Below are 16319 nucleotides of genomic sequence, written 5' to 3'. Positions count from 1 at the left end.
TGCACATTTTCACCTTTGCAAATACTTCTCCTGAGACACTAGATTTTATACATTTCTTTGTCCTCCCTGGCTTTTCATTCCACTATAATTGCATTCCCTCTGATAGAGATTGTCGTCTTTTAGGTGTTTTGCCTTCTTTTTCCCTTTGCTTGCAGTTATTATTGGATGGTGAAAAGTGCTGGGGAAAGGGAACCGCAACCCATCACACTCCTACCAGCTTGAGCCAGTACCAGCAAGAGATGCCCAGAGCCCAAGAGGAATGGCAGGGCAGCAGGAGAGCACCTGAAGGGCAGCACAACGGAATTCCAGCCATTCCGTCAGCTTCATCAGGGGCCCAACTTAAATGCCTCTACGAAAATACACACAGCAAGTGGAAATGAGGAAGAGGAGCTAGAGATGCCTGCAGGGCTGTGATCTTATTTGCATCACAAAGTTGTGGTGGGATGGCTCCTATGACTGGAGTGTTGGGATGGAAGGATACAGGCTTTTTAGGAAGGACACAGGCTTTTTAGGAAGGACAAGCAGAGGAGGTGAGGAGGGGGTGTCACCCTCGAATGTCAATGACCAGCTGGAGCACATGGAGCTCCGCTTGGGGATGGATGAAGAGCTGATCAAGAGTTTATGGGTCAGAATTAAAGGCAAGGCAGGGACAGATGACATTATAGTGGGGGTCTGATACAGGCCACCCAACCAGGAAGACCAAGTGGATAAGGGCCTCTATAGACAGACAGGAGCAGCATCATGTTCACAAACCCTGGTCCTCCTGGGTAACTTCAACCCCCCCGATATCTGTTAGAAGGAAAACACAGCAGGGCATAAGCAATCCAGGAGGTCCCTGGAATGCATTGGTCATAATTTCCTTCTCCAAGTGACAGAGGAGCCAACGAGGAGAGGTGCCATGCTAGACGTTGTTCTCACCAGCAAGGAGGGGCTGGTGGGGATTGTGAAGCTCAAGGGCAGCCTTGGCTGCAGTGACCATGCAATGGTGGAGTTCAAGATCCCCAGGGGAGTGAGGAGGGTGCACAGCAAGCTCACTGCCCTGGCCTTCAGGAGAGCTGACTTCGGCCTCCTCAGGGATCCGCTCGGTGAAGTACACTGGGATAAAGCCCCAGAGGGCTTAGAGCAACTTGGTCTATTGGAAAGTGTCCCTGCCCATGGCAGGAGGGCAGAAACTAGATGATATTGAAGGTCCTTTCCAACCCAAACCATCCTATGATTCTATAAAGTGGGAGAAGCTCCAGAGGTGCCATTTGTTTTAAATGCTTCCCCCCCCACCTTTACATTCAATATAACCTTGTTGTTTAAATATTATATCTTTTCAACTCTTACAGTAACAATTAATGTTAAGTACTAGCTGTCTCAGCATTCTTAAGTTTGCTCTTCAACCTTTATCTTCCATCCCTTTCTTCAAATCTACCTGTTCTCCACACTCCATAAAGCCTGAAGACTAGAAATAACTTAAAACCACACACACATTTTTCCATTAAAAGTGCACATAAATGTAAAATAGGTATGGGATTATATCATCATGATTTTAATAGAAGCAATGAATTCAACAAAAATTTGAAAAAACACAAGAAAAACAAAAATTACCATGCATTTTTTAACATTATTTATGCATACAAAGATTCATGAAGCATATAGATGGTGCCAGTTTAGATTTTCACTGTCTAACTAGGTTTTCTTTGGTGAAGAATTATTTTATTTAGACACATTTAGAAAATATGCCTTTTTTGTGATTTGGTTTTGAAACTGTCAATAAAAAACACCAGGGAAAAATACTTATTTCATCATTAGAAGCTATAAAACTGGTTAGATTATTTTTGTCACTTCTGTTGTGCAGTGGTGAGGTCTATTTGTAAAGAACCAGAACACTTCTTTGATGTGGATCCTTTCAAATAACTTAATTGCAAGACAGATGGTAAGAAACAACGAAAAAAAAACCCAACCAAACCCCAAACCCTGATGAAACAAAACAAAAAGCCCTGCATAAAGGTGGAAAATTGCTTGAGGAATGCTGTGGTCTCACAGGGAGAAATCTTTCTATTTGTAGCTGGTAACTGCAGACTCCAGGTCTGTGATTAGCCTTTAATGTAGAAGAGGTAACACGATGTAGCTGATGAAAACATGTCAACACAGCATGAGAAAAAGAACAAGAAGGCAACTTTTCCCTCAAATGAAAATTTTCAGATCTTCAAACACGCTCTGTCTTCAGTAGCGACAATTGGAAAGAAAACATGCTTTAGTATTCGTACAAAGCATCCAAGATTTTTTATCAAATTTCTTCAGGCTTGTTAACATTACGAGCTGCACAAAACCCAGTTCTTTCATTAGCTTCCCAATTTTCTATGCAATATGATATCATGGGAGAATCTGGTCACAGGACCAAACACAACTAAAAGTTTTGCCCGACATTGGTGACGCTGTTGGTGCATCCTTCCATACAGAGCACGAACACAGAGGTGTGATATTTGGTGGTCTTATGGGGAACACCAAAAGATGTGAAAGCTGGCAAAAAGGCACTCAGTTCTAGCCGTGCTATCTGCTTTAACCACATTAGCGATAATTATAGATGGATACACAGAGACACTTCAAGTCAAATTACACGATACAGAAGAAACCAAAACATGACAGGAGAGCAACGTCGTCCATTACCTGTCCAACACCTCTCTTCAACATGCCAAAGCTAGAACTGAAATTGTAGGTGAAATAATTACACCTACCTATTGGCAATATAAATGTTTCGAGGAGGGAAAAAACCCACCAAACCATTAAATTGTGCTACACTGCAGTCAAGAACCATAACCCTGATAGCCCCCGAGGGATTTCACCTCAGCCCAGGCAGGGCATTAGGAGCATATTACCCAGGACACATAAAATGGATCGAATCAGTAATCAATAGAAAAGGAGAGGTAGTGTATTTAGTTGACAGATCATGGTAATAAGCACTCCAAGAAAAGTAGTGTTCTGTGTAATGACTGTAAGGGAAAAAAATTCTGACCTGAAACTAAACTCAAATGTAGGCTCGCAAATCTTCCTGGTGTCTCCAAGGTTATCACACTATCTAAACTGTGTGTGAGGAGGGAAGGCAGACAGACTGTTTCTGAGGAGTCACAATTCCCATTGTAACAACTTTTCCCTACTAGCCCTATTTCCCTTCAGAGCCCCCAAGCGCCTCTTTGCACATGAGCTCCACGCCTGAGCTCCCCCACCACGTGGGATGTTACTGCCACCTCCCACATTCCTGTCTCCTGCGGGTTTAAGCTCTTGAAGGTAAGAGCTGCCCTTTGCTGTGTACGTGTACGCCACATCATGCCTCACATGATGCAGCCTTGCTTTCATTTACTGCCCTTGGGCACTGCTAGCACAAATAGCAAAAAAAACCCAAAAAACAAACAAACAAACAAAAAAACCCCTACCAGTGAAGCTGTATGTAAGGACTATACATACATTCCCAGAACATAGATATAGCAGGACATGCTCTCACTGGTGCACCCAGGGCCAAGGAATGTTGACTACTGACCATGGCTAAACCCAAGTAAATGGCAAAACCCAAAAGTGTCTAGGATTAAAGCTTCAGCTGTGGGCTCTGTGATTAGCATGTTGCGGTCTAAGGAAAGATAATAATTTTGCAGGGTTTTTGGGGAGGAAGAAAGGTATGCATGCTTTCAAGCATGAAACCTGGGCTTAGACGTGAAAGGGCTTATAGATCCCCAAGCAGATATATTTAAAGAATTATTGAGATTATTGTATGGCAGATTATAACCAAAGGCAGTGAAATTAGTAAGAGCTCGCTGCGGGGTTTTGCCTCTAGATTTCATGACTGCCAGATCCTAATCTCAAGCACATGTTGTGCATTGGTTGTTACATGGGAAGTGCTGCTGCAGTGCTGCCTGCATACCCATTAGCAACACTTTTTTCCTTCTTCTGAGATTCTCTGAGATATATTGCCCTTCTGAGATTAAAATCTAGACCTAAATCTTCAAAGCAATTACATAGACAAAAAGCAGCAGTCTCCTCCTGCCATACAACGTTCAGGGAGTAGAATTCGCTAGATCAGAAAGCGATGGTAGATTATCAACCCCGAGAAAAGGCATGATACCCTGCAGGAATGATCAATACATGAACAAATATTCCTACCTTGATCTTGCTCCTTTTTAAAGCTGTAGGTGTTCGTTGCAGATTTTAATGGAAAGACAATTGGACAATATAGATTCCCCCCCTCCCCTGGGAAAAGGTGCATTTAAAGAACAAAAGCAAAACAAAGGAAGAATGGAAACAAGGAAATCCATGCTTTCAGCCTGTTGGTTTTTTTTTTTTTTCTTCCTTTGTTTGAAATAAAATGCTACTGATTTTTTAAGTCGCCTTGAATACTCTTTTTGGAAGGTTTACTGAAAAAGATATGAGTAATCAGGGAGAAAGAATCTGCTCTTGAGGTCTTCAAGAACTGGATTTTTGGTATGTATTGTACCTGTTTACATTCTAATTACTAGAATAAAATTACTAGAATAATATAAAAATGAATCAAGTGTTTTTACAGAGAAAATATTATTATGAATCAATCCCACGTCACATTATTCTGCCTTTGTTCCCACATGCACTTAATCTAGTAATAGCACCCGTGACTTCTACATTGGTATTTATTACTTAAGGAAGGAGGCAAGATTTTTAAAACGACTGGTGTCATTGTGATTCTACAACCACCAATAAGCGAGGAAGTTTTTTTGCCACCACAAAAATACAATTTCAACCTAAATATGCACAGGGAGAAATTTTGCCTAACAATGTCAACAGAGCTGAGATTTCACTGAAAGGAGTCAATGAACGCCTCGTTTTCCAAGGTGGGCGTTCAATTATGATGGCAGAAATCAGCATATCCTCCTGCTTAACTCATGCATAAATTGTTCCGTGAATTTGGATATTTTTAAATTATAATTGCACATAGTAAGCAATGGGTAAACTGTGGTCTGCATACTATACTGCCTGTAATCTAACACGAAACAGGCTGGATCCTCAAACTTTTAAATATTTCTTGTTAATACTGACATGAATAGCAATCAGAGATACCTGGGAGGATAGGGACCAAAACCCCTGTAATCTGGGTAGAAAGTACGGGGTTTTTTTTACTATATTACAGAAGAAGAAACCGAGGAAACATTTTTTTTTGTACAGTTTACCAAAGATTACAGAAGACAAGCAGGTCAGAAAAGGATTAAAATAGAAGAATTTTAGAGTTTTATCATGAGCCAGACTTCTTTTGTGCTGTTAAAAGCAAATCTACTGAGGTTAACAAAAAATGTTGTCTATGAAGTTTGCTTGATTTTAGACAGAAGTAATTAAATACTGCTGTACTTGTCTCAAGAAAAAATCCTTCTAAAGATCAAACATCTCATTTAAGATATAGAGGGGATTAAATACTATTGCAAAAATTCTCAGTAACTCTATTTGAAGCCATGAATTATGTATGTAGAAGGAGACCTGTAGCAGAAATAAAACAAAAATCCCACCCAACTATAGGTGGCATTTGTAGTTTCAAGTGTAGAAGAATGCATCTCATATTGTGTACCATAGCACTTAGTTGTGACAAAGTTATATGATACTGCAACAATAAAAAGGGAAATTTAGATCCGCAGTAAAAGAATTGAAATGGATTTTCGTCTACCAGAGTCTTCAAAAAATCAGCCCTGTACACCATTTACACTAACAAGAAGGTTATTCCACATTGCAATAGACATTTTGATGTGCATATACATTATTTAACATTATTGAAAGGGAAATGATGCTTAGCTAGAGTAAAAACAAGATTGTACCTAAATCAATTCTTGAACGTCTATAGGAATTTGTTTATTGGTAACCTCTTATAACTTTCACTCTGTATTTTGTTCAATACTCATCAAGCGTTTTAAGCAGCTCCTAGTCTTTATGTAGGAGGAAATAATCACTGGGCTCACAGCAGACACATGAATTACATATTGTGACTGTAGTTCTTCCAAACCACTATGGGAAAACATTTAGTGGGTGGTTGAGTGTTGGTGGTTCATTGCCTGGTTACACTTTGCCCTTGTCATTTTGAAAAAAACCCAAGAGCCTCCTAAAGACCTGGACCCAGCCAGGGTCCTTCCCCAAGCAATACAGCCCCTGGCTTGGCAAGTGGTCTTCTGCAGGGCAGCAGCTCTGGTTAGGGACGCTTCAGTTTAAAGCACGCTTCAGATTGGATTGGAAAGGAAGGACAGCTTAGGAGCAAGCCATTTTTTTTAGAAGACTCAAATTTATGTTTTCCTCCTCCCACAGATGCCTTTTACAAGCTTGGCCGATGTTATGGTACAGCTATCGGGTGTCCAGCTATCAGGAAACAACCTGTGTTTCTGGGCAGAACTTGAGCTATTCAGTTTTTGCTCAGGATTACCAGATGCACCGTGGTGCACTAGTTTCAAGCAGCTGTCATAAGGTTTATATGGAAAGGGACAATGCTTCGTCTCCCTGAACATTACCAAAGAGCAGCTTCAAATTGTTCCCTCTTGTTTTGTGCAGTTTATTCGGCCACGCAGGCAGGTGGGCACCTAAAACCTGCACCGTGATTCAGTCTTGGTTTCAGAGAGGTATAAACAGACCCATAGGCTTAGGAAAGTTTTAACACTAAACTCTGAGCTAGCCATGAAACTTTGGTGATTTCAGGATCTGGCGGTGGTGGTGGTGGTGGGAAGCATTGCAGATGTGGGCAGAGGAGAAGGAGTCAGAGTCTTATGGTGGAACCAGCCCTTGGTTGCCCTGCGAGCCAGGTTTCTGCTGCAAAATCGCGACTGCAGCAGATCCCTATTTCATAGGCATGTTATGAAGATAAATACCCCTAAGAAGGTGTTGTGATATGTTCATGTAAGGAGTGTGTGGAATGCTGTCAGTAATTTTACTTGAATTAAAACTGGAGCTTAATTCCCTTTCTGAAGATTTATATTTCTTGCAGTCTTTTTAAGGTTTCCAGAGGGAAAAGGAACTGAAGACTGTAAACCAAAAAGAAAGTCTTTAATCCTTTGATTAAACCTTTTTTTTATATAATGGTGAGGACTATCACCTGAAAGGAAGGTTTTATTACTGAAATATCATTAGATACTATGACTGAGATACTTAGTATGTGCTATAAATTTCTCTTAACTACTGCTGATACTTAACTATAATCCACATCTAAACCTCACATCTAATCAGCCAACTAATCAACTTATTAATCAACATTTCCCAAGTAGTCTTGACCTCTCCAAGACCACAGCATTACCAACGACCCTGAAAGGCACTGATCTGAGATTTGAAAAGCCTAGGCAGTATGTAAGACTCCTATAGTTCAGATTTTTATTCAGTAGTTTGACCTTGAAACCTCTTGATTCATCATACTTGTCAGCGACATAATTAAGATCAAGTCCTGGGCATCTGGGGACCCTCTGGCAGTCTTGTCTCATTTTCACAAGAAGTCACCAGCGTGCAGCTGGCACAGCTGGCAGCTCTCCATTAGCAGGGCGGTCCCCAAGGCCAACAGACCCGAGCACCAAGGGGTTTGCCACCATGGCTGACAACCATCGCCCTTTGCCCGGCGTCCCCCTGGCAGAGGACAGCAAATGCTGCGTTTGGTGTCCTACAGCCAGGCTACCCACAGGCAGCTGGACTTCAAGCCAACTACCTCCAAAGCAGCCTGTTTGATTCTGGGGACTGGGCCAGCTCCTGACAACCTGGGATCTGCAGCTCCCGAAAGGGGAACAGCCATCCTTGTCGAGCCATGTGGCGGACATAACTCAGCCCAGTTCGAAATCAAGCCAGATAAATTTGATTGCAAACAACATGCTTTTCACACCAGCGTCAATAGACACATTTATTTTTTTCCTGTGGGATTGAGAACAATAAAACCTATTCATGACAACCACTTCAGGAACAATGTGACTCCGTATGTAAACGTCCCCTTTGTTTAGCTGCAGCTGCAGATCTGTGGCACACTGTACTCACAACAGACTCCATCTCGCTCCCTTAATGGGATGGCTTTACAGTCTTTAGTCCTGCCTGGTGCTAATTGCTGACCCCAACACAGGTCTGATGTTTAAGCAGACTTGTTACTCAGAAACTAGCGAAGGATAATGAATCTAATTCCACAAACACAGCAGTAAAACAGACACACATTTCCTCCCTCCTTCTGCCAATTCATATCCCAGGTTGGAGTGAATACCCTGGTATCTCCCATACCGGTGTTACTAGTTCTCACAAACAGCTAATTGTTCTCCAGTCCATCATTACTGTCAGTCAGACTGGGTTTTAACTTTGTGATTTTTCTCCCCAGCACTACACAGCAACAATGCCATTTCTGTCTTCAGCAGTGTTGAAAACAATAGATTTGATTCTGCTTTCAGATTTATTTTTTATCTCTGGTTTTCTACTAGTGCCAGAGGAAGTCTGAGTAGCTGAGAGACACAGCGCTTCCAGTGAAGGAAAGGGTGTGCTGCTTCGGTGCAAATCTGTGGCAATTCCCTTGTATTCACCAAGGCAACAGAGGGCATGCTGATCAACGCTAGCTAAAGCCTCTGCACCAGGACCCCCTTAGCCATGACCTCCACAGTACTGACCTTTCCCAGAACAAGGTTTAAACTGCGGATGCTGATTACAGGTATTTGTTACTAGAGATAGAGGAGTAAATCCATGACTGGTAGTAATAATAGACAGTTTATCTTTTATGCACACAAGTGTCTGTAAGGAGATCTGTTGCATCCTTTGCCTGTGACTTACGGAAGCATCGCTGGAGCGAGGCGGATCAGGAGAAGCTGGATGAGGGAGCTGCTGGTGTGGATGGCACCAGTTCACTACTGCAGCCAGGGCACCTTTTCAGAGCTGTGACTCCACCTGCTCATTCTTACCTTTGGAAATCTTTGTTTCTCCTTCTGCAAGTGAAACTACCGCTGCTACTACAACTAACATTTCTTTTCCCTTGCCATACCATGCCTGAAGCCACGCTACCAGTCTCTTTGTTTAAATACCAATTTGCTAGTGAAAGGTCGCAATAACCGCACTCTCTTTCCTGAGATAATTTTACTCCTACACTTCTTAATTTCATTCTTCACAAGACATCAGAAAGTGCAAATAAAGATCAAGCGTTTAAGTAAGGAAATTTACCCAATGATGGTCTGAGTGATCATTTTCCCCCAAGTTCAGTTATAGTAGTCTGATCTGCTCTTAATCAGGGATTTTGACATACGGGCACTACAGTGCCCTCTCTTGTTCTACCTCTCCCTGGTACCTTTAGACATCTCCTGTTGCTTAAGCAGGGGTAATATTAATAAATTAATTATTAGGAGAATATACATAGCTTCAAGGATTATGCACAAGCTATTAACAGTAATATGTAGAGGATAATATACGCTGTTTACTAGCTGAAATAACAATCAGGCTGATTTAGGTTATCAGCCCTCTCACAGCACAAGGCAAAATTAAAATGAGCTACTGGGAAGTTAATTTGAGATGTTTGCTGTTTCAATACAGTTTATACACCAAGATGAGAAAAACGGTGCAACGATTGCCATAAGCAAGTTGAAACAAATGGCATTAAGGGGATGGGTACAAGTAAACATAACATATAGATAAGATCTTGGTAAATTGTTCTTGTCTTTTCTTGTAAAAGTAGACTGAGGAGCTGCGAGATTTTGCATTGGTATAAATTAAATCAGTATAGTTGGGTTTAAGAATGGGTGATACCTCTTTGTGTAATTTCATGTCACAGTTGAAACACTTTTTTTGTTGTAGACTGGTGCAGGGTTGACTCGATCAAAATGTAAAGTTTCTTGAAATCATGTAGAAATCTGGGGAACAACTTCTAGGAATAGCAGCAACACAGGCTGAACGACAGCAAATCATTCTAGGATGTGAATCTTTTTGGATTTCAGTGCTCAATGTTGAAACCAAAAGGAAGGATCCAGAAAAAAGCCCAGAAATAGAAAATATCCTATAAAAGGACCAAACACCCCTCATTTCCTCACAAGTGTTTTGCCTATTAGTTGCAACTGCAGTTTTATGGAAGCACCACTGCAATTTCTAAGTGAATGTTTCACCTAATTGTTTTATTCAGAACAGTCCTGTGTGTGGAAATGCAAAGGTACACACAAGACAAGCTTTTATTTTATGCAGGTAACACAGCTAGGCTATAACCTTTCTGACATTTAGGGGGTTTGATCACCCGTGCTAAATACTTAACAAGCAGAGATTTGATTGTGTGGCATGAAGCCTGCATAATTTATTTTTAATAGTCTGATAAAATCCATTGCACAGTTGAAAGATGCATAAAGATTTGGATAGTAGAAAGGACCATCCATACAAAGATTTACACAAATGACTTTATTATGGGAAGAGTGATGGGGTGTTAAACTGCTGGGAACCATTTGAATAACAGCATATTTCGAGAATGGGCTAAATACTGTCGTTTTAAGGAGTCCATGAAAATCAGATGGTCCCATATCTTTCTAAAAATACAATAGCATCTGACTCCAGTAAAGCAAAGACTGTCTCACTGGGTACAGCTCTTTGTAATATTTTCTTTCTATTTACATCAGCCCTGCTGAGTCTGTAAACATCTCTAAACAGGAGAACAAACATGATGCTGGTTGACAACCATCGTTTCCCCTACCATTTTGGGTAGGCTCCGCATGAATAAAACCCTTCACGAGCTGAGATTTGCCTTTTGCTAAGCCCTTGCCTTTGCCAGATTTATCCTTGTAGGCTTATATGCACCCCTGAAATATATTAGGGGTTTAAAATGGAAAGCCAGACTGATCCTTGATTACAGTACCTCATATTACAGTTCTACAAGGCAACAGCAATAAGAAATTATCATCTGTGATACAAAAACTACCCTACGCAACTTCATTATAATCATAAGCGATGGTCTGTTTTAAGAGTGTAGTTTTAATTAAGCTGATCTTTGAGGGGGAAGTTGAATGGATTACATAAAGAGATCTCTTTTTCCTCATAATGAAGGTTGGTATAACTTTACAAAATTCAATTATTTCTTTCCGATGCTGCATAAGAAATATTTGGGGAACTACTGAAACAATTCTTAAAGCAAATTATACCACTGTCAGAAAACAAGAAATCAGTGTGTCAAAACACGAGGATATTTCTATACAAAGCATCTAGCAAGTGACTTCATACAGATGATCCCTGTCTGAATATTATATTCCTCTCATTAATTTTATCTCCAACTAGAAAGAGAAATATTTTCTCTTTGCCATTTAAAATTAAAAAATAATAATCCAAATGAAAAATGTCTTCCAACATAATCCAAAGAAGGATACAGCAAAATCTTATGTTTTAATTCATCTAAGCCTACTCAGTACTTTAAAAACCTAGGTACAGGTTTACTGCTTCTGAGATCCCCACATAACTACATTTTCTGCAGTAAAACCAGACCTATAAAATTCCATCCACTATCTCACGTATACATTTTTAATAAGTGGATTTTATCTACTAGTTACCTAAAGGAAGACCTAATATAACAGCAAGTGTTATACCACGGACACGCTACTGTTTATATTTCCAATTAGATCAAATGGTGTTAAAGCCAGAGATGCTCAAACATCAGCCTGGTGAGCCCTGGGGAAACCGGCTGGATGGATAAACATAGAGCTGGTTAAATTATTCCTTTACACTGATCTAATACTGTTGACATCAATGCCAAGCTTAAAATGAAGGAACGAGAGTAATAAGGAGGTAGCACAAGGAGCAATAGTACTTGAAGGCTTTTTGGTATATTCTTCTAACAGTAAACACAGCGCAGTCTAATCTGGCTGTAGTTTAGATGAACTGCCACAATATACATCTTTATAAAAAGAACTTTTGTTTCCTCTTTTAGATGAAGATGGATACATGTTAAAGCTTACACCCAGCATTTTCTTCCAGTGCTGAAGTGTGCTGAGAAAGGAGACTAAAGCCTTTAAAGGATCCAATGATGATGCAGAAACAGCGAACACATTTTCTGGTTTTAATCCACTTTTTAATCTATATCTGCCTCTGTGGGAACTGTGATTATGATGCAGGATATATAGATTATAATTCCTAATACCTTAGCGCTAACTAGAATACCAGGTCATTTACCTGGTCAAGTGAATCTACATCAGCGCTCCTCTTTCTTCCATTTTTAATATTCTCTAACCTGTGTCTCTGTAATCAACAATTATCTGCTTCCTTGCACTTGTGCCCCAGCTGGAAAGCAGGTAAGCAGATGCTTGGATTAATATCTTATCAGTGATAGATCCTTCCTTGCTGCAATTCATGCATATCGTTACCGATAACTTTCACTTCTTCAGCAAACTTTAACCTGGAAATCCTGGAAATCAAAGCACCATTACTATCCTTTTAGGAGGATACTAAACTTTTAGATTCCTAATGCAAATTAATAATATTATCATTGGTAAAGTTTTTTTCTTTTGTTTGTTTCAGGGTTTGGTTGTTGGTTTTGGGTTTGTTTTTTTTTTTTTTTTGTATGTTTGTGTGAGCAAGTAGGTTTTTAACCTACAATAAAGCAGATACAGAAATACATGGGAAGCCACATACTGGATACATCTAGTCAACTGAATGGGGTTCATCGACGGGTAGGACACGCTAGCATTAAAAGTAATGTGGAACACTCCTATGCAATTTTGTTTTCTATCTCTAGGAAAAGGGCTTAATTGCCAGAACTTGTAAGGGAAAGGCAAAATGAGGGCTGCGTTCCTCAAGGCACACAAGACGGACCAACTCAGGTTTCAAGACTGGCACAGCTGAAAGCTTTCTCTGAAACCAGCTCTAGGCAGGGCTGCAACACGCACATACCAGCACCCGAGCCAACACACCAGCTTTTCACCTGCTGCCCACCCTGTCACACGCAAGGCATTCGAGCAAGTTAGGGAATTACAGAAGTAACAGCTCCATGATACTACTGTCTATAAAAATAAAACCAAGAGAAGACACGAAGACACCCGTAAAGCTTTACTGCAGAACCAAGTAAGACACCCGCTGAAGTTACCAATTAAACTCCTTTTAATTTCGTGCCCACCCATGTGTGCACAGGCATCACATCGACCCAGCACCATCCCCTGCTCACAGCCCCTGAAGCCATCAGTGCCCTGGCACAGCAGGGGGCTTGGGGAGCGCCACCCCCACCCCCCACAGCAGGTTGCTGAGCACTTTTCTCCCTCTTTCGTGCTTCTTTGCACTAAACGGACTGGTCAGACCCCTACGGTTTGAGATTAGGATTGATGGGGCCTTAGAGAGGAGCTGAGATCCTGGCTCAGAGTCTTCTCCAGCACAGCTGGGGGTTGCTTTGTGTGGATATTAAGCCCTTATTATTTAGATATTCAAATAGTAAATTATTTTAAGCCTTGGCACCCGTATTTATATTTTCACTAGCTTTAATAATATTTGCACTTCTGACTTTAATTTTCTTTCACTCTAAGCATTAGTAACCCTCCTAACACATTAAAAACCAAGATAAAATAATGGATTTTCAAGTTACTCAAAGGTAAGTCTCATCTTATAGAAGATTTTATTTTTCTCAGGGAATGTGGAAAGTCAAGAATTACAGTCTTGATCTGAGTCCGTATGAAGCCAGCAGAACTCCACAGCCAGGGCTTCGCAGCTCCTGCTGACACTTTTCTCCACACGTTTTTGCATTTGTTAATTTTGATGTAGAGAGGGGGCCATTAGTGTTTTGACACAGACTGCACAGCTAGGTGTCTCAGGTTAGGCAGATCGGGCTGACAGTATTGCACAAGCTAAGTCACAGTAGTACCATGTGCTAGAACAGCCATTTTTCCAAAAAGCAGAAAAATTAAAGGCCGAATGGTGTCAGAGACAGCTTCCTTCTCTCTGCTGCCCTCAGCCCCTCCGAAAGGGGTGTGTGTTTTCAAATGTAAAATTGCTACAAACAAAAGACAGGGGAAGAATATCTGGCACAAGTGCATAATACGTCATAGCTGGTGCAAGAAACGCCCGTGCAATGCGAAGCAGGAGTGGAGTAGGATTGCAGGACAACTGCTGAGGAAGAAATGGAGCAGGGAATCCTAACGCAGGTTGGCAGGAATCGTACAACTTTCCCCCGGCTTTATTAATTCAAGGAGTAGCGCTCAGTATTACATCAGAAATTTCTTATGAACATTGTGATAATGACATGTAATCTGAAAATGGAAAATGTGATGAGGCAAAGTTAAGAAGGCCTACTAAATATGCCAAAAATCATTTTTTATAAGATTCTGTTGAATAGGATGGAGCGTTGCCTGCTGACATTTTGTTTTCCCATGAGATCTGGAAGAAAACCTCTACGTGTTCACTACAAAAATAAAGTAATGATGCCAGAGTCACTGGGGACTTGCAGATGCATGAACACACATGGGAAAATATATGCATTGAAAACAACAGGTATTAGCTGGTGCTATAGGAGCTGCAGCAGCTTCATGAAAATAAAGTGACGTGGGTCACAAAGAGTGGCAGTGCCACCAGAAAACAACTTTCTGCTTGCACCAGAATGTCAGTCCAAAGAGATGTGTCTGCAGTGGGAACAGGTAACATCTGTGAGCACTTTTGCAAAACATGACCCCCGAAGAGCATGCCAAGTGTTAGATAAAAGAAAGCTGTGCTTGAAAGGAGCAACTTAGTGTGTAACTACATCAAGTTCTTTAAATGGAGAGGTTTTATGAATTATTCTCCTTTAGTTTTCTGGGCTCCCTCTCACAGCTGAATGACTACTTCCAGCTGATACCCATTATGTGACATCTAGTACCCTATACTTATAGCTAGTGATGTCTTTGTAGTCTTCTCCTCCACATAGCACTGATGGTGGACATTGATCCACTACTATTTAGCAGAATTGTGAGGTGCAGTAATGAAAGTTCATTGTAATTCCCAGACTCCATTCTTCTAGTTTTCTCTCCCTTCAGAAAAATCAATGCAAAAAGTGACCCACTTATCTGATACTTCACACCCAGGAAGGTACAACCCTAAAAATCTGGAAACACACAACTGTTTTTTTCTCAGTTTTGTCTGGTTTGTTTTTAACAAGGTGGGGCAGGGGGGGAAGCAACAAACACAACACAACAAACCACCACAGCCCCACACAAGACCCTGGAGAGAAAAAAACCCCACAAAACAGACAAGCAAGCCCCCCAATTGCTATGAATAGAAAATCATGCTATAGTTAGTCATGAAGCCATTCTGAGGCATTGAAAATATCACGAAGAATGCTGTAATTGTCTCGATAGCAAAGGCAGTTCAACAGTGGTTGCAGCTGGCTATGCGTTCAAAACAGACACCCACATTCAATCACACTACCAGTTATATCAAAAATAACTGTAATAAAAGCCTTTGTACTTATTTTTGCTTATACTTTTAAAATTTCCTTGTCCAATTATCTCCAAACAGGCCTGACATTTCAGTCCCAGGGTTATAGAGCTTCCAGTTCCATTATAGATAAGCTTACAGGTATTGATTTGAGCATTTCCCACTCTCAGTCAGAACCAGGTGTCTGTAGAGGACAAAAAGTTTTCAAATCCATTGCCATGTGGCAAAAGTGAAGCAGCATCAGAAAATAACACAGATCAGATGAAAGCATAGGAACCATTTAGGCTCTACTCCGAGCATTATTCATGGCTCCAGAGGTCACCTTTGCTGGAGTGATCATTAATAAGCAGCTCATTTTGCAAGGATTAACACCCATTAAACCTTCGCATTTATTCTAGAGACAGAGATCAATGTGGCACTTTAGCACAAGGACTAACAACATCGCTGAACCGTTTCTTTCCCCCTCTCATCCTCTTTGTGGAGGGTAGGGTCTCAAGAGTTCAGAGGGCTTGCTTTCTACTTTATTTATGTGTGTGTGTGCATGAGTGCTTGTATGTGTAGCTGGAAATTAATTACTCCCTGTGTTATCAAAGCATTGCCAAGTGCAGTCTATGACTGAGGTTGTCTATAATTCTGTTCAGTCACTATCAAATGGAGACCTAAACAAATTAGATGTAGGGGACAGCCTGAAGCTCAGAGGAAGGAGTTTTGTGGAATACAAACAAGGCCTGAAGTAGTCTAATTCTGGTTCTTCAATGGATCTAGTGTGAAAGAGGCCAATAAGTTCAATACTTTTAATTGTGTCTCTTTACATTTGGCGGAGGACAGCTAAATGCACACCTTGATCAAACAGATTGCATTAAACCTGCAGATCCCTTCTCTTTTACTTTGGAGGGGGAAGAAACAAACAATAAAGAATATCTACAAAGACAACAGAAGAAATACCTGTTCTATATTAAGGCGTATTTCCTATAGATTACACAGATTCT

Source organism: Falco biarmicus, chromosome 4 (assembly GCF_023638135.1).
Source record: "Falco biarmicus isolate bFalBia1 chromosome 4, bFalBia1.pri, whole genome shotgun sequence".
Taxonomy (NCBI): domain Eukaryota; kingdom Metazoa; phylum Chordata; class Aves; order Falconiformes; family Falconidae; genus Falco; species Falco biarmicus.
This window is presented reverse-complemented; position numbering follows the sequence as displayed.